At 43.6% G+C, this 18,977-nt stretch overlaps 1 long non-coding RNA gene across 6 annotated transcripts in view; it reads right to left on the reverse strand.

Annotated features, from left to right (window-relative positions):
* The window catches only part of LOC144819292 (uncharacterized), a 399,821-nt gene extending 384,858 nt beyond the window's left edge, over positions 1 to 14,963 (reverse strand). For 3 of the 6 annotated variants that reach the window (XR_013607270.1, XR_013607273.1, XR_013607272.1), the window contains exons 1-5: positions 14,864 to 14,963; positions 14,627 to 14,690; positions 14,457 to 14,523; positions 14,289 to 14,362; positions 12,205 to 12,251 (exon numbers count right to left, since the gene is read on the reverse strand). This is a non-coding gene — a long non-coding RNA (uncharacterized LOC144819292). Of the gene's footprint in view, positions 1 to 12,204; positions 12,252 to 12,690; positions 12,755 to 14,288; positions 14,363 to 14,456; positions 14,524 to 14,626; positions 14,691 to 14,863 lie in introns of all 6 variants that reach the window. The other 3 variants (XR_013607269.1, XR_013607268.1, XR_013607271.1) reach the window with 2 other exon arrangements.
* Between the last annotated feature and the right edge of the window lie 4,014 nt (positions 14,964 to 18,977).

Consider the following 18,977-nt stretch of genomic DNA (forward strand, 5'->3'; position numbering starts at 1 on the left):
ACGCATACACCCACTTATAAACCCACTCAGAAATTCATGCACCTAGTCACAAACCCAGTCATTCACTCACCCCAACAAAAAGACCCATTTAGATACTCACACACCTTACACAGACTCACTCAAAGGTACATGCACCCACTCAGAGACCCACTCAAACTCATGCAACTACTCACGGGCCCAGGGGAAGACTTTAGCACTCACTCACTGGCCACTCAGAAACTCATGCACTCATTCACAGACCAAGTGAGAGATTCATGCATTCACTCACAGACAACCTACGCATTGACTCATGCAACCACTCACAGCCCTATTTAGACACTTATACACCCACTCAAAACACCTACTCAGGAACTCATGCAGCTACTCACAGTCCTACTCAGAGAGCCATACACAATCACAGACTCATGCACCCACTCAGACTCACACATCCACTCAAATACCCACGGAGACACTCAAGCAGCCACTGAGACACTCAGGGACTCACTCACAGACCCACACAGAGACTCATGCATCCACTCAGAGGCCCATGCACCAACTCACAGACCCACTGACACACTTATGCACCAAGACACAAACACACTCAGGAATTCATCCACCACTCACTCAGCTACTAAGAAAGTCATACAAAGTCTCACAGCCCCACGCAGTGAGTCACACACCCACCACAGCCCAATTCAGAGACTCACACACTCACTCACAAACCCACTCAGACACTCACACACCTTCTCAGAGACCCACTCACTCATTCTCCCACTCACAGACCACGCAGATGCTAATGAACTCACTCATAGACCTACTCAGAGACTCATGCTCCTACTCAGAGGCTCAGTGAGACACTCATAGACTTACGCACAGACCCCTACAGAGACTCAGGCACCCACTCACAGACCTACTCAAACTTTTATGCACCCACTCAGAGACCCTACTAAGGTACATGCACCCACTCACATACATAGTCAGACACTGATGCATGTATTAAGACACTTACGCAACCTCCGCGTAACCCAGTCAGACACTGACCAGGTGCTCTTAGACCCACTGAGACACTCCCACCTGACTTACACACTCACTCAAAAACTGACATGTGTACTCACAGACCCGCTCAGACTTATGCACCTTCTTACATATACACGTAGACACTCCAAAAAAATATTTACAGTCATTGTAACATGTAAAGAGTTATAACCCTTAGAGGTGTTGCTTTAAATTCATGTTTTACCTTTGTGAATCCACAATGGTGTCAGAGAGGGAAAATGTGTCATTAGTAGTTGTTTCTTACAGAGAGTGGTGCTAATCATTTTCTATGAGAAGAAATTCGAAGTGAAAGAGTGTTAATATTTGAGTATCAGCAAAGAGAATTAAGCGGTATGTTAAAAATGAAGATACTGATTATGTGTTTACATATAAATAATGTCAGTTATGTGTCAGTTCAGGGTATTACGTTTTAAATATTAGTTATATAACCTGTAACATACATGTAAAGACCTGAAATAATTAATTATATATGAATCTGAGTGGATATGGAACTAGTAAACCATTTGAACAGTAACTGAAATGTACATAATGAAGCAGTCACTAACAAAATAGTTATACACTGAAGCATGTAGTTGGAATTAGGTGATTAAAAACTTTGTTGGTCAAGTGAATATGTTAATGTCCTAGAGATAGTCTCTTTACTTATCTGCAATTGGTATATTTAATGTATTTGTAAAGTTGGCGTTCAGTACTGTACCTGTAGTAGGATCTGCTACTGTAGGCCTGTGTGTGATGTGTTTCTGGGACGTTGGATTGAGATTTAAAAAAACATTGTCAAGTCTTAATCAATCCATCAATTGTTTTGATTCAGACCTCAACTGAGGTCATCAAATACAAATAAATTGGTACAAAGCAGTTTTATTTGCACTCTTAAAACCAGCTTTAAAAACTCATTGAAAACTTTAACAGGTTATGGCAAATTGAGGTAGACAAATACAGAATACATGAGTTTAAGGCTGTTATATTTATGAGCTTTTAAAACAGCTTTAAAAAACTCTAAAAACATAAAAAACCTATGACAAACAAATTCATTTGGGGGAGACTTGCACAACATAATTAAATCTTGAATTATGTAATATAGTGTTGTATCTAAAGCAAATGGGCTTTATAAATTGTCACAGAGCCTCAACCAGGATCATGTTTGAACAGATTAATAATACATGAGAAATGTCTTGTGCTCTGCCATTACTCAAGTCACAATTACCTGAGCAATTTTCAGGGGGGTTTCCATCTGGAGGAATAAACTTTTTAATGGCGAATTCCTAATCCCAGAAGTAGGATACAGTGCCTTCTCTATGTTCCAACTGAAACTGAAAAAAATGCTTGGGGTTTTAAATACTATATTTCCACAAATTGTTTATAGTGCTTTAATTGGTTACAGTGTTCCCAATCAAATTGAAAACTTATTCTTGGGGTCAGATGTTTAAGAAAGAGCTTCAGATGTGCTGGAGACCAAACCTGCAAAAGTGCTACAGTACATTGGGTACATTGAGGGCTATTTTAAGGTTCCTATTGAAAGTGTGCTGTGCCGATTCAACTCTAAACGTCTCCAATTTTAATATGTATCGTAGGGAGCCAGGGACAGCATGTAAAAGGTTAAAGGCCCACCTTATAATGTTGGAAAAGTCTCTAGCAAATATGCTTGTTAAAGAAAGCTCGAGACGTAAGGCTTGTGCCGGGACTGATTGGGTGACTTTTAGAAGTTTCGTAGAATAATCCCTTCTTTCACTTTTACTGGTTGTCCGGTTTTAATCTGTATATATTCCAAAGCATAAAATAGAATAGATGAGATTTCATACGGTAAACCTCCAGCAGGCATTGGAAATGTCTCTTTCCAGTTGAGGAATAAAATGTGTGTAATGCCCCAACATGGGCGTCTGCCTTTCGCCCGAGATATTAGAAATGGGGAGCGTTTTTTAAAATATACGAAAAGATTCAAACCAAATAAGCGTATTCTTTCACTATCTCGATAGGGTTACCTCCCAATGACCATGTGAAAGGAAGAGATTTCCTTCTTCCTCTAAAAGGTAACAATTTGTTTTTTGAAGTGTTAGGGACCAAAATCAATGTAATTTGTTTAAGTTTCTCTGTAGGCCAATTGGGGTACGATCGAGTATAACGATGCCGTCGGCATACATAAGGCTATGGATATCTCTTTGTGCTAATTTTGGTGGAGAATTATTAATTTGGGCAAAGTACCCCGGTAGATCACTTATGTAAATGGAAAATAACATGGGAGCGAGAAGGCAACGTTGTTTCAATCCATTCATCACGGCAATTGGTCTGGTTAAGCCCTTTTCTCCCATTTGGACTCTACACCATGTTGCTGTATGCAAAGAAATGATTATTGTAAGGAGATAGTGCGGAATCCCTAAACTGTCTAACTTTTTCCATAATGTTGGCCTATCCACGCCATCAAAAGCAGCGAACAATCAATAAAAGAACAGTAAAATGTTTGTGATTTTAACACTACATACTGATTAAGGACAGTCTGAAGGATAGCAATATTGTGCGTAATTGAATGTTTGTGTGGAAGCCAGCCTGTGTCATAGGAATCACTCCATTAGAAAATGCCCAGTCTTTTATGTGGTCCACTATGCATGCTGTGAAGCTCTTTTCAGTGACATCTTTGAGGGAGATTTGTCTATAGTTGTTTGGGTTCGATTTGGAGCCTTTTTTATGGAACCAATCTTTTTATTAACATTATAAAGAGTCCCAGGAAAAGAACACAGATTCATGCCTACATCCACCGGCCGGCAAAGCGTGTATCTTGCATCATCACACAGCTATATGCCTACAACCACGGGGCCAGCAGCTACTCAGTAAGTGTGTCAAAGCAACACAGGATTAGACTTTATAATTCAAAACAAAAAGGTAAGGATAAGGTTAGGAGAACTTTAAAAATACATCTCCCCCTCCTCCCACACCCCGTCCACGCCCGTCCAGCCGCCCCCCTATTCCCAAGCGCCGGGGTAGAAAGCTTCCTAGATGTTCCCTTTAATGACCGCTATAACCTTGGTGTAGGAGCGTTTTACGATGGCAATGTAAGAATTTAGAGGTATTTGGGGCACGTAATTTCATGCAGTTCCTTGGATAGCAGATGCAAAAAAGGGGCCCATAGGTCAGCATTAACCCTGGTCGAGGTTCGTGAAGTAGCGCTACGCAAAGCTACACAAAGTGCACTTCGCACTAAGCGAGCTATGTGTAGCACTATGCAGACTGCTGTTCGCGATGATTGCACAGTGCCGGATGCTTGTCCGCACTGTGCAATCATTGTAAACCGCATCTTGCACAGTACGAGCTGTCTTTTACTGCCGCTCGAGTAGATTTTTACTCGAGCGGCAGCTTTCTCAACGCGGACTGGTAGTTTCTCATCGCACGCGGTCGCAAGCATACGCGACCACTCGCAATTTGTGCTTTTGTACATCTCCTTGAATGACTGGAAGTAAGCCTGGTGTAGAACTCAGAGATGAGGTGCCGGTCCTCTTTCTCGTACACCAACCATTTCTCGAATGTCGTAAGTGGTTGGGACACCCCAGTGTGGTATGAGGGAGATGTAGCCCAATGCTTAGTTGTTGACATGCAAACTCATTGGATGGCAGTAGGCCATAATCGCGTTTCAGCTGGTCAAACAGAATCATTCCTTTAGTGTCCAAGAGAGATCCAAGTTGTTTGCCTCCCTCTTCGCACCATCGTTGGAACACTGCGGAATATCAGCCCAGTGGAAAGTCCGGATTATCTACTAACAGTAGAAGGAAAAGTTGTCCAACCACTTTTGCAAGGTACCGCGCCGCAAACCTTCATTGTTGGGGATGCAACAGGGAAGGAATCTAGACCTCAAGCTCTCTGTTTGTGGGGTAGCCATATCTTGCAGCGACCGTTTGGTCCATAAAAGTTTTAGTGTTTATCAGACAAGGGTCTGATTCATTTATAATGTGTGGGAGGGACAGGAACCTGATAGTACCGGTGGATCAAAGGGAGCCCAACTCCTCCATCTTTTTTGGAGGGCCATTGGGGCAATGCTATGCGAGGTTTCTCCCCCCCAGACAAACTTATTTATTAGTGTCTGTAGTTGGTCTAATGCTTTCGGGGTGGCACCATTGGAATCGTTTGGAATAGGAAAGGAATCCTGGGGAGGATTGTCATTTTGATGGCTGCGATTCTCCTAAACCAAACCAGCCCTAGCTGTGTCCAACTGTCCAGAGATTTAGTGGTGTGTTCAAGTAATGACATATAATTTAGGGTTAACGCTTGGAATGTAGTTGGGACGAGTCTAATGCCCAGGTACGATATGTCTTGCTGGGTCTATTGAAATGGAAACTGAGTCTGGATGTTGTTCAATACGGTTTGAGTAATCGAAAAGTTCAGGATGTGCAATTTAGTCAAATTAACTTTGAACCCTGCTTTATCGCCAAATTTTTGAGTTCTAGGAGTAAAGCAGGCAGGGTGGACTGTGTATTAGTGAGCGATAGGATCACATAGTCAGTGTATAGACTGACCTTGTGAATGTCTTTTCCAAACTTCAGACCTTCAATTTGTGGGTTATCCCTCAGGCGTTGGGCAAAAGGTTCCATGTACAGAGCAAATAAAAGGGGGGACAGAGGGCAACCTTACCTTGTCCACTGGGAGATCGGAAATGCAGCGGACTTCATGCCATTCACCCAAACAAATGCTATTGGCGCCCTGTAAATGCAGTTAATCCATTTGATGTAGTTTTCCCCAAACCCAAAATATCGCAGCGTCTCGAACAAATAGGTTCAGCTCACTCGATTGAAGGCCTTCTCCACGTCGATGGACAGGAACAGCGTATGCCTGCGTGATCTCTGCACACTATCCATGAGGTGGAAAAGGCTCTTCGTATTATCTCCCCCTTGTATGTTAGGCATAAAACCCGCCTGGTCTAGGTCGATTAGGTCTGCCATTAGGGGGTTAGGACATGCTGCTAAAATGCTGGTGAATTTTTTTGCATTAATATTTAGTAAAGAGATGGGTCTGTAGGACCCAAATGTAAATGTAAATGTCACGGTATTTGTAGAGTGCACTGCCACCAAGCGGTTTCCTGGCACTATTACTCATACCGCTGTGGAACCCTTCCTGGCTTTCCCTGTGAAGTGTCCACTCCTGGGCACCCCCAGGGTGAAGCCAGGCATCCTAGCGCTTTTGGGGCCGGTGTGGAGGTTAAGCAAGCTATTGCCCAGAGTTGCAGCGTGGGGCCCATGATTAGAATAGGCACCGGGGCGAGAATTGTCAGGTCCGAGGAAATTGAGCCCAAGACCTGCCGAGGCAGGAATTGAACCCTGGTCCCGGGCTAGAACTCTGCATCAGGGTCTGCCGCTCTAACCATTGAGCCACACTCCTCCACCCACAGTCCAGCGGATCCTTGGAGGGTTTTAAAATAACAGAGATGGCCGCCTCTGACATGGAATCGGTCACCGCTCCTGACTTTAAAAATGAATTAAATAATTTTGTTAAAAAGAGAGCAAACTCCTGACAGTAGGACTTATAGAACAGGGCTGAGAAGCCATCCAGCTCGGCAACTTACCCAGTTTTAGGCAAGAGATTGCAGAGATAACTTCTTCTATGCATATGTGCTGGTCAAGCTGTTCCGCCGTGGTTTTTGGTAAGGGGGAAATGGCACAGTTTTCTAAATAAGAGAGAGGGTCTTGCACCGGTGGGTCCTGTCGTTTGTAGACAGTCTGATAAAAAGCTCGAAAGGCATCTACTATCTGTGAATCTGCACTGACCTCCTCGCCAGTAGGTCCTCTAATCGCCTGAATCATGGATGTCTGCGTTTTAGCCCTTAGACATTAAGCCAGCAACTTGCCACATTTATCGCTGCTAAGATAGAATTCATGGCGCAGTCTGAGAAGCGTTTGCTCAGCCCTATCAAGGTCCAATCGCTTCAAAAGCAGCCTTTTCTTTTCTAGCTCTCTCCATGCCCTCGGTGCCCCTGTTCAGTTGTGTATGGATCCCATCTCTGATACCCTCTGCTCAAGCTCTTGTCGCTTTTCTTTCCGTGCCTTATTCTCCACTGCCGCGGTGGATATAAATTCTCCTCACATAACCAATTTGAGGGCTTCCCACACCGCCAACAGAGATGCAGATCACACATCATTGAGCTGCAAATATTCTACTAATTTACTTTTGATCGCTGCCACAGTCTCTGGTGAGTGCAGAAGATCCTCTCTCAAGCAACATCCCGGGGGCTGTCTGGGCCAGTTATGAGTGTATACTAACTGCAATTACTGCATGATCAGATAAGGACTGTGGCTCGATAGAAGTGTCTATGAGCTGATGGGCCAACGTGGTGGAAGCAAGAAAATGATCTATCCGTGCATACGATTTGTGAGCTGCAGAGTAGTAAGTATACTCTTTCACTCTGGAATTTTGAGCGCGCCGTACGACCTGCATCCCATTGTCTACCAATCATCCCAGTCCTTGGGAGGAGAAGGTCCCAATCTGGACCGGCCTCTGCCCTGACCTATCCTTGTCCCCGTCCATCACTAAATTAAAATCCCCCCCACGAATACCGCTGCATCCGGGGATGTAAGCACCTCCATCAGGGCTTGGATGATAAACGGTTCTTCTTGAGTGTTAGGTGAGCAAATACTATCCAATGTAATGTATGTGCCCTCCCATAGTATCCTAATTGCTAGAAGGAGTCCCCTTATTTCTGTGTGAGTAGCTACTAACGTACCAGGAAAGTGCGCTCGTATTAGGATTGCCACCTCATTTTTCTTTGCCGGGCCCGAGGACCAGAATTACTGTGGGAAGCGTCCTGTGCACATGCATGGAGTATCTTTTGAGAGGAGATGAGTCTCCTGTAGGAGACATATATCACCCCCTGAATTCTCTTGCAGGGCGAGGATAGCTGATCTCTTTACTGGATTATTTAATCCCTGAACATTAAAGCTTATGACCTTCAGAGGGATGAAGGCATATCAACGACTAGAATTCAATCCACCCTCTCTAATCTCCTGGGATTCCGTGGGCATATGCTATCTAGTAAGGGTAGGTTGGAAAGGCTACAGAGACTTGTGCGGAGACCCCAAAAATGAAAAACAACAACATTTAAAAACAAAAAAATCCCCCCAATACCCCAAGCCAGTGCAATACAGAGAGGCAAAAGTTTGCCTGTGACAGGAAAACCTTGGAGGACCTGGCACAACTGTAGGGTCATGTGAGAAAGTACCTAATCATTGCAGGTCATCAAGAGTACATCTCCAGCAAGGATTATGGACTGACCTCACCGCCCCCTTCCCGGCCGCCTCTCAAGGAGCCCATACCAGAGCTTCATTACGAATTGAATTAAGGGTGGGTAGGCGTTCAGAGGCCTGAGACAGTGAAGTGAGCACCGCTTCTCTTTCTTTGGCCATCGCTCTCTGGATCTGGCTTAAGCTTAGATGCAGGCCTACCAAATAGCTGCCAGTGTGAGAACCTCCGCACTGAGAAGTCTTGAGGCCCCTTTTCTTGCTCTGCTGGCAAAGACCCCTCCAGCCTCAGCAGTTCGAGTGCATCTTTGAGAGAACAGAGTTGCCGCAGATGCCCCTGATACTTAAAGACGATGCGGAAGGGGTGGCCCCAGGAGTACAGAATTCCTTTCTCTCTGAGATGGGAGGTCACTGATCTGAATTCTCGCTGCTTGTACAAGGTACACGCTGCTAGGTCCTCAAAGAGGATGGTAATATGGCCTCGGAATTGTATGGGTTGAGACTCTTGGGACTTGCAAATTATCAGCTCCTTTAGCTGAAAATCGTGGACACAGACAAGAATGTCCGGCAGTGGCAACGTATCTCCTCTAAGCAGGCCCACTCCATGCACCCGATCCATTTGGATGTCTTTCGTGTCCTCTTTGCCCAGCACCTGTCGAAAGCGGGCTGGGACGTAGGACAGCAGATCCTCCTCCTCTGCTCTCCAAGGCACACCCCATATCCGAACATTGTTCCTTCAAGAGTGATTTTTGAGGTCTTGGGTGTGCACCTGTAGGTCAAGGTGCTGCTCCTGCAGTTGGATTAGATCTTGTTTCATCATGTGAAGTTCCTCTTCCCTGTTTGAGTGGTGCTCCTCTAGGGTGGCCACCCATTCGCCAACGTCTTCTAAATCGCATCAAATCTCCTTTAGATCAGCGGAGAGTTGGCCCTTCAGTTCTTGAATGCTGTCTTTAAGGGAGGAGAACAACTCCAACATAAAGGCCTTAGTAGCTGGCCCATCGCCACTCTCAGCTGTCTCCGGCGGGCCCTCATCAGCATGTGTGGTGCTTGTTGAGCTCGAAGCTCCAGTTTGCTTTAGCAGCATCTCTCTCACTGTCCTGTCCCTCTTCGTGTATGCTTTATCCATGAGTCCTACTCAGCGCTCGGCGGGTGGTCCGTCAGCTGTCTGGCTCCGCAGCAGGCCGGATATCGCCACGTGCTCCACCCTTGTACCTCTCTTCAGGTACCTCTAAGCAGGCGGTGGCTATTCTTGGGGCACAACCGTGTGCACCTATGCTGTGACTTGCCGGGAAGTACCAATCGCGCCCGCAAGGTATTTATAGAGATGCTGCATCCGAGCGTTCCTGACTCATAGGAGTGTGCTGGCGTGAGCAACGCAAAGTCTTTGCCGATACTTGCATTGTTATAGTTAGGCTCCTATGCCTGTCCGTTGGGTGCCTGGAGGCCACAGGAGTCCTCAGGCCAGTCCGTGATAGGTACTTAATAGGAACTGTGGCCCAACACTATGCACGGAAGCAGGCCAGTTATGTCTCTTACTCTCTGTGCTAAAGAGGGTGGCCCCCAGGCCCTGGGGCCTTTCTGTTCTTGCTTCCAAGATCCCGCCCTAAAGAGATGGTTGCAGCGCAGAGGGACCTGTACTTTCAGGTATTGCAGTGTGTGCAGGGCTCTTCCACCAGCTCGCGGTCTAGAGACGCACTGTTAGTCACCTTAGGGGCCGATCGCTGTTCTCCCAATGCCTGGGAGTCTTGCTATGTTCCATGCTCCACCAGCCGCTCTCAAATCCCAACGTGTCTGCAGTAGTGGTCTCCGCATTGGGGGGATCCGTACCTCCCAGTTATTGCTACGGATGTAGCTTGTTCCCATCTGTCCAGGAGCACAATGGTAATCACTTTGAGGGCTGCTTGCTATTCTCCCAGAGCCTGAGAGTCTCACCTTCATCAACGCTCCACCAATCACACTCCACTCTCCGACAGGCCTTTCAGCCGCACTTATGCACACACAGCTCGGTGGCCCAGGCTTAAATTGCGTCTCGTCGTCAGACTGTAGGGGGCAGCAGGTTGCACAGGCTTGGGTCGTCCGGTCGATGCCGCTCCTCCGGAGGTCCAGCTACAGCCTTCTGCAGCACAAAAATGGCCGCCCGCTTCTGCCGCTGTGTGCCACAGTGTCTGGTCTCAACAATCTCCATTCTGGGAGTGTCGGCTTGTTAGGTTTGAAAAATCCTTTATCGTTATACAGCTGATTGATGCTATAATTAGGTTAGCAGGGAGCGGCTAAATTAGGCATCACCTGTTTCCATTTCATGCAACCCACTGAGTTATCCCTGCAATGTGTAAGCTTCAGTTAGTGCTCTTGACTCCTATTTGTATTTAGTAATCCCTATTAGGCTGTTTCTGAACTAGGCCTCATTTTCTGTGTTGCCTGCCTCAGCAGAACACTGTATTCAGTTATTATTTTCCTTTTCTGTTCAAGGTTGCATTCTGACTTACTAATGAATAGGCCATTCTGCCTTTGCATTCTTATCCCTGTGTGTAACTTAGCTCCCACGTTAGGAGATGCCGAGGACCAACAAGGCAACCTTGAGAAAGAGATAGCATGTACCCATCTAGCAGGTGGTAGTCCATCCTCTGTCCTTCCTTTGTTCATGTTCGGCCTAAGCCTGTAACTTTCCACGGTGGGCATGGTTGGGGGTTCTTGGAGGAATGATTATGTGTTGCAGACGGTTGGGGAGCCATTCCCCTCAGAAGACAAATTAGGGTGCAGGTCAGATTGGACTCCCCTGCAGAGTATTACTAATAAATAGCTTTTTGTATTCTCTACTGTCTGCCCGACTCTTCTTCTGTACAGAAGGTGATTAGGTGGTTGTAGATGGCCCATGTGACCCTTTTTGGGTCACTTCCTTCAGGCTAAACACCAGACGTCCCGAGGCCGCTCCAGCCTCCGCAGCACCCCAGGTCCGGGTTTTGGGAGTGGAAAGGGGACACCGCTCCTCTCTACTGCACTCTTTGCTGCAGCCTAACCGGCAATCAAAATGGTGGGTGCTGCATCTCTCCAGACCGCTGGATCTTCCGTGGGTCCCAACCACCTTCCCGGAGTGTCACCTTCAGCCAGGTAAAATGCCAGTCGGTCCTACCAATGGTGTGATCACAGCACCACTGCAAGGGCCTGCCGATCCGCTATACCGGGCCTCGCTGATACTCAGAGGCCCACCAGCAGCGCGGTCGGCCTGGTCTCCGCACTTGCCGCTTTACTGATTGGGCTTGATTTGATACTCACGTTATTAAGGAAGCTGTCCAAAACAAACAATACAGCAATACAGTGTACATTTAGGGAGGTGGGTCGTGACTGGTGACTGGGTGCTCAACAGAAAATCAAACAGAAGACATACTCATAAATATATATATAAAAACTCTATTTCAAACATAAGTGTCCATGTTAAATTACAATTGTTTGAAACAGATATATTATTTCTCTAATTTGGTTGAAACTCTGTGTGGACCAATACATAGACAGAACGTCGACGTTTCGACCCTTAATCGGATGCGCTGGCTTGGTGCATCTAAAGGCGGGTCTTCCTCAGGACAGCAAAAGGATTGGACAGCCTATGAACGTAAATTTGATATGGTCAGGGCCTGTTGTGTTATGTGTAAAAAACAAGGACCCCCTGAGAAAGTGGATACTACAAGTCCTAGGTCAGGGATAAATAGCGTGTAAAATAACAACCATGGCACTTGAAATAAGAATTCTTTCCAATCAATTAAACAAATTTAAAGAAGAAGTAATAGGTCTGTACTTAAAATGTATTATTGACCTTATCTAAAAACAAAAATCACAAAACATACATAATAACCATCAATTTAGACATTATCAAAATATTCATAAAATCAACAATACATAATCAATATACATTAAAAAATAACAAATCACAGTTTAAAAGGTGGCATAACAGATAGTTCTCTACCCGCGTTTCGGCGACCAGCGCCTTCTTCTGGAGTAGCCACGTATGACCTAAAAATCAGAAAAAGCAAATAAAAGAAAAACAATATTCAAAATAATATAACGTACTATAATTACTAATACTTATACATATTTTAAAATAGATTTTTTTTAGATTACACAATTAAAATTTGGTACAGTTAACCTACAACAATATAACAACATCTTCTTTTTAAAGGAACAAAAATGAGTATGAATAACTCAGCAGTGCCCTAAATGAGGGCTTTCATCTCTTTGTGCGTTTTGGTTTCAAACCAGGATTCAGCATATAGCAGAAAGGGAAGGAAAAGAAAAGAACGGGATAGGAGACATGAGGGATGGAAGGAGAGAGCTATAAGTTAACTTTCCTAAATAGGTAAACCACAAAGTATTGCTGAAAACATACGGCGGATACACTTCTATTTTGGCAAAAATGCTTTCTTATGTTGAGAAGTAACAACAGCTTACTTACTCAATTAAGACAGTTGACAGCGACCTGATTTCATAAAGCCTCAGCAGAAAGGCATAAAATTCTTCTAAGAGGCAATGAGTGATAAAAGTGAATAATTGCTCTTATATGAAGCTGTTTATTTAGCACAACACTTAGCGCTTTAATACTTACACGTTCTTGCACAAACTTAGTTGCAAAATAACCCCAAGGTTAAATTATCTGATAATGCTTGAGGGGATAGAGGAACAGGATAAGCTGAAACGAGAAGCACATTTTGATTATGCAACCCTTTTTCCCTAGATTGAGATTGAGAACATACGATATTATAATAAAGATCACTTCGAATAACTTAATCCTAATTCGTAGTAGGCAGGGGAAACCCAATCAACCCTTGTAGGCTTGGGCACTAAATATTTGAAGTCACAGTGTGCTACACGGGACTTATTTTGGGACAAAGAGTCTCAGTTGTGAGTCATACATACGTAACAAACTCAGGTGTAACGACAGAATATCACAATTGGTTTTGCTCTGGAATTAATCCAAGGAAGGATAATAAAAGGGAACACACGGAGAGAGTTTATAATTCTGAAAATATTCTGTATTGATATAATGAAACAATAAATTTACATCGTGGGAGACAAGTACATAGAAATAAATCACAGACGATCCCGGATGCCGACGTACAACGCTGCTCTTCGTTTGACCAAAAACACAAAGTTACGCCTTATTACAGATTTGTGTTCTTCCGCTACACCAGAGTAATAGATCGGATTCATTCCTCCATTAATTTGCTTCACCAGTGGTTTACCCAATCCAATACGTATACAACTGAAATTTCAGGGATTTCTTTCTGCAATGAAATGCTTAGTCCTGATGATGGTCTATTCGACGACTGCACATTAGACCGAAACGTCGACACCTCCATCATCTCCTAATAGTGCTGCATTGCACCAACATTCGACCAGAGCTTATTAATTATTTTTGGTTGTTTGTTACACTGATCAGGAGTTGATGTTTGAGCTGTGAACTGAAGGAATGTGATTAACTACATCTCTTTTCGCAGTTTTTTGCTCTGATTTATTTCTATGTACTTGTCTCCCACGATGTAAATTTATTGTTTCATTATATCAATACAGAATATTTTCAGAAGTATAAACTCTCTCCGTTTGTTCCCTTTTATTACCCTTCCTTGGATTAATTCCAGAGCAAAACCAATTGTGATATTCTGTCGTTACACCTGAGTTTGTTACGTATGTATGACTCACAACTGAGACTCATTAATCCTAATTCAACACCGTATTATCTTATTAATAACGGAATGAGGAGGTGGGGTTCTTGACTCAATAATGTTTTTCTTTATATTGCAAGAGATAATCCGATTCTTTTTAGAGATGCAACACAGTTATTATCGTTTAAAGATAAAAGATGGACATAATTCAAACAAAAAATACCTCTTATATATGCAAATATAAAGATCACACTCAACTTCCAAATTGCCAAAATGTAAGGCCTTTGGGAGATTAGTAACGGTCTATTGAGGAAGAGCGATACATACCGACGTCAGAAAATATTTTCTAAAGCATTGTTTCTTGAACAAAGCCCAAAGAAACCAATGTTACCTGAATTAATATCGCCAGACAGCTTCCTGTTTCTATGTTGCTAAAAATATCTAATCTTGACACTCACACGGATTCTATGGATGAAATACACATAGTGTCAAAATAAAATAAAGTCAATGATATGATAACGTGATAATCAAAAAAGAAAACAAAAAACTCTATAAATACCTGGTCTAAACATGTTTAAAATACTGCCTCGCTTCCCAGTTTGTTTCGTTGATTGCGTGTTTAGATACTGCAAACAACAAGACAAAAAAATATATACATTTGTGAGTCATTACTCGATTATGACCTAATCCAAGATGGTTTTGCAGCTCTGGTATTGCTTTAAAACGTACCTTAAATTGATATAAATGCTGCACGAATTGCAACAAAGAAGTCTTCTTGATATGAAGAACCTTCCTTTATTTCGTCAAGCATCAAAAGGGGTACCGGCAAGATTGCATACAGAAAGAAAAACAAAATATTTTTTAAGGGAAAGGGAGAGAAGTTGGCACGATTATTGCGCTTCTGAATGACAATTTCTGCAGAGCCTAAAGCTGCCTAAGGACCATAACGGCATTCTAAACTCTCACCAATGTGAACGTAGTTAAAATCGATAAGAACTGGAAGCGAGGCACGGGATTCCAAGGCTTCTGGTAGTACGAGCAACCGTTTGTCAAAGATGCCCGTTTTTTAAGCTCTGTGTTCCGGAAGTTGAGGACACAGAATGGTTTCAGGTGTGTTATTCCAGCACTCGATGGTGCGCACACGCCCCTCCAAGGGACAAGAAAAAGCGCTGATGGACTACCAAAGTGTGTATATGAGCCTTCTATTGAAACAAACGAAGGACTCAATATGTTACCTGATCGCCAGTGTTACTTAAAAAGGAATTCAACCTGGCGGTTTCTACAGTTATAAGACACAGTATTGAACATAATAGTCGCATTATGAGACATATTTAAAGATGGGCCTGAATTCAGTGTCATTAGTAGAGTACAGAAACGGAAAAACAATGAGCTGTGAATACATCGACTGGAAGGTAAAATGTTTCCATAATTACAACACCACACAGAGCTAGCATAGAGCATTTTCCCAGGGGATTTCGCTATTTAAACCGCGCCGAAAAGTATCAAAAACGAAAATCCAATAGACTTCTCTCTTTCTTCTTATTGCAGCTCCACCTTTAGAGTCTGGTATATGGATTTTCTCTAATACACGCCATTGGAAATCCTCTGGGCCATGGTTCAAATCAACAAAATGCTTTACCATGGGTGCAATTATTTTCTTAGTTCTAATGGCAGAACGGTGTTCAGTCAGGCGGGTTTGTACCATTCGTGACGTTTCCCCTATATACCCCAGATGGCACGGGCATTGTATAAAGTAGACAACATTTGTGGATTTGCAATTCCACATTTCTCTTGCTCTGGTAGTATGCCCATTATTGCTAAACTCTTCACCTGCAATGATACTTCTACAGGATATGCAAGTTGAACAAGGTAATGTTCCTCTAATGGGGTTATTGGTCAAAATTTACCTTTGTGCAAATTTCTGACTGTCCACTTGGTTTGAAAAACGTGAGTGCACTATAAAATCTTTAATGTTCTTGTTTCGCCTATGGGCAAATAATGGCTTATCTAGTTTTGTCTCCACTGTACAATTACTATTGAGAATGTGCCAGTTAGAACTTATGACCTGTTTTACCTTCGCATTAACCGAAGAATGCTTGGTAATGCAGACCACTTGTTTATTTTCTTTAGAGGGTTTATTTCTCAGTAGACAATCTCGATCATAATATCGGGCTGTTTTGTATGAGTTCCTCACCAACCGGTGGAGATAACCCCTGTCTATGAATTTTGATCTCATGATCAGAGCCTGCTTATGAAAGTCGGCAAGGTCAGTACAGTTCCGTCTCACCCACAAGAACTGCGAGAAAGGAATACTGTCTTTTTGTGTTCTAGGGTGGAAACTTTTGTAATGCAGGAGTGTATTCATTGCAGTGGGCTGTACATGCAAGTCGACTTTGAGTTCACCTTGATCTGATATTATTACAATGTCTAGAAATTCGACTCTTTCTGAACTCACATGAGTGGTAAAGCGCAAGTGGGATCCGCTTCATTAATCCAAGCAGTAAATTCCATTAGAGTTTCTCTCCCATCGGTCCAGACAAAGAATATATCATCGATATATCTGGACCAATGGGAGATAGACTCGAAGAAAGGGGCAACTTCATTTTGGATGTATCTTCTTTCAAAAGCCGCCATATAGATATTTGCGATCGACGGGGCCACTGAAGCCCCCATACTCACTCCTTTAATTTGGCGATAAATATGGGGCCCGAATCCAAAGATGTTCTCAGTAAGTACAATCCTCAAACATGCAAGTAGAAAGGTAGATGGACATTGAATTCCATGTTCGTCAATAAACCATGCAGTGATTTCCATGGCTTCAGCAATAGGTATATTGCTATATAAGGATTCTACATCCATTGTTACTAGTAGGTCATGTGTTGGATTAAACTTTAGGCCTTCAACTCTAGAAATCATGTGCCCTGTATCTCGTACATATGACTCAATCTTAGGGATATGTGGGCGTAAATAATTGTCCACATACTTAGACAAGGGTTCTGTTATTGTCCCTATTGTTGAAACTATAGGACGGTAGGGAGGATTACTCTGATTTTTGTGTATTTTCGGTAATCCGTATACACATGCCATTTTACCTTGATTATGGTTTAAAAAGTCATATTCCTTGTTCGAGATATCTCCATTTTCTAGAGCTTGATTTGTTAGAAGTCGTATTTCTTTAGAGATGCTCAGAGTAGAGTATGATTTCACTGGGCTATAAAACAAAGGATCTTGTAGCATTTCTAGCATACTCTTCTCATATTGGGTAGAGTCAATAATCACAATACCACCTCTTTTATCACATCCTTTAATGGTCAGATTATTATTAGAGGACAAGGAGTGTAAGGCCTGGTATTCTTCCTTACTCAAATTGTAAGGTGGTTTCGGTATGTAGCGTAATGCTTGATCTAATTTTTGGAGGACCACCAACTCGAAAGTGGCCACTTCCGGGCCAAGCTGCTCCAAGGAAGGGCTGTTGTGTGTCAGTGGGCGTCTGAGTCGCCTTCTGTTTTTTTTGAGTAGGAGAAATACTAGGACCTGGAAGCATAAGAGAACTTATCTTCTCTGCCCTTATCGGTCTCTGAGTTGGTGAGTAGGATTTGGGCGTTTTGAATAGATTGTTTTTTCCTCTATTTATCCACCAAATGTTGCAATATTCCTGTTTGAGTTTCCAATATCTGATCTGTATTTTCCATATTCTTTTCTAAAAGTAATAATATAGATTACATGATTCTCAGCAGAGACAGGATGGTGCTTGAAATGGGTTCTTGCCTGTTCGGTGACTGCTGCATAATGAATGAGGGAAATTCAGAAGATTGTGAGAGGCTTTGCACGTCATCAGTAAGGTTACTCAGTGTGCTAGAGAGCAAGTGCAATGGATCTTTTAAAGATTCTGTAGAATCAGGATGAAGAGGCGGCGAATAATCTACATCTGGGAGAGTAAAATCGGTAGCTAAAATGTGTAGAGGTTCCTCCAGTAATTCTCTTACGGGGTTTGAAGGGTATGCTCTTGTATCGCTGTAGATTCCATAGACTCTGAAGACCCAATAGACTGAGACTTTTGAAGGGCCTGGCATCTGTTTACCTTCGTGGTCTGCTTCCATATGTAGGTTGGTGTAAGCCTTAGGATTCTCTATCCCTACGGCTGCCTCTATAGCATTAATTGACTCTTGAAGGCCACCCTGCTCAATCGGAGCGGGAAAATCGCCAATTTTCGGTAGGATTGTGCAGAAATTTGTAATTGCAGTCTTCCCTGTTGTTGCTCCAGAGTGGGCCACTTTGCGAATGCTTTTTATTGATACTTGAGCCGTGCCAACCTTTTTCATATGTACTGTGCGATACTGTAACATTTGTAAACCATGCCGTTTTATCGCAAATATGGGTGGGTAGAAACCTGGGGGCAGATTTATGAAGGCCTTGCGCCACGTTTACGCCGCTGTTGCGTCACGCAAGGCGGCGTAAACGTGGCGCATCCCTACGAACGATTTACAACGTGACGCATCTAGGCAGATGCGTCACGTTGTAAAGCCCTGCGCCGCTTGTGGGCGTTCCGGCGCAGGGTGGGCGTTCCGGGGCAGGTGCGCATCGCAAAAGTGGCTGAGTGAAATCTATGAGATTTCACTCAGTCACTTTCAGGCCAATCCTGCGTCAAAAGCCTGCGCCTGCTTGAAGCAGGCGTAGGTCTTGATGCAGCATTGGTCAGATAGGGCACCCCCGAACCTTGCTGGAGCTGCGTCGCGCTTGCGACGCAACTCCAGCAATGCGCCGCCTTTACGGCACAGATGCGTCACGCATCTGTGCCGTTTTTGCCCCATGGTGCGCCGCATTGTAAATGCGGCGCACCATGGGTGGCGGAGCTGTGGCGCACTGTGGCGCACATTAACTGGTTAACATAAATCTGCCCCTAGTTTTGTTTTGTTTTTTACTTTCTTTTGATATTTCACTCCGTGACTTACTAATAAGGAAAAGTTTTGGGTTGTAGGACCTTAAACGCTTGTATGGCAGCGTGTTGAGAGTAATTGAAAAGGATAATGTAATAGGGCAAAGCTAGCCACAACACTGACTGTCTTATGCTTTTTGAAAG

Source organism: Lissotriton helveticus, chromosome 2_1 (assembly GCF_964261635.1).
Source record: "Lissotriton helveticus chromosome 2_1, aLisHel1.1, whole genome shotgun sequence".
Classification (NCBI taxonomy): Eukaryota; Metazoa; Chordata; class Amphibia; order Caudata; family Salamandridae; genus Lissotriton; species Lissotriton helveticus.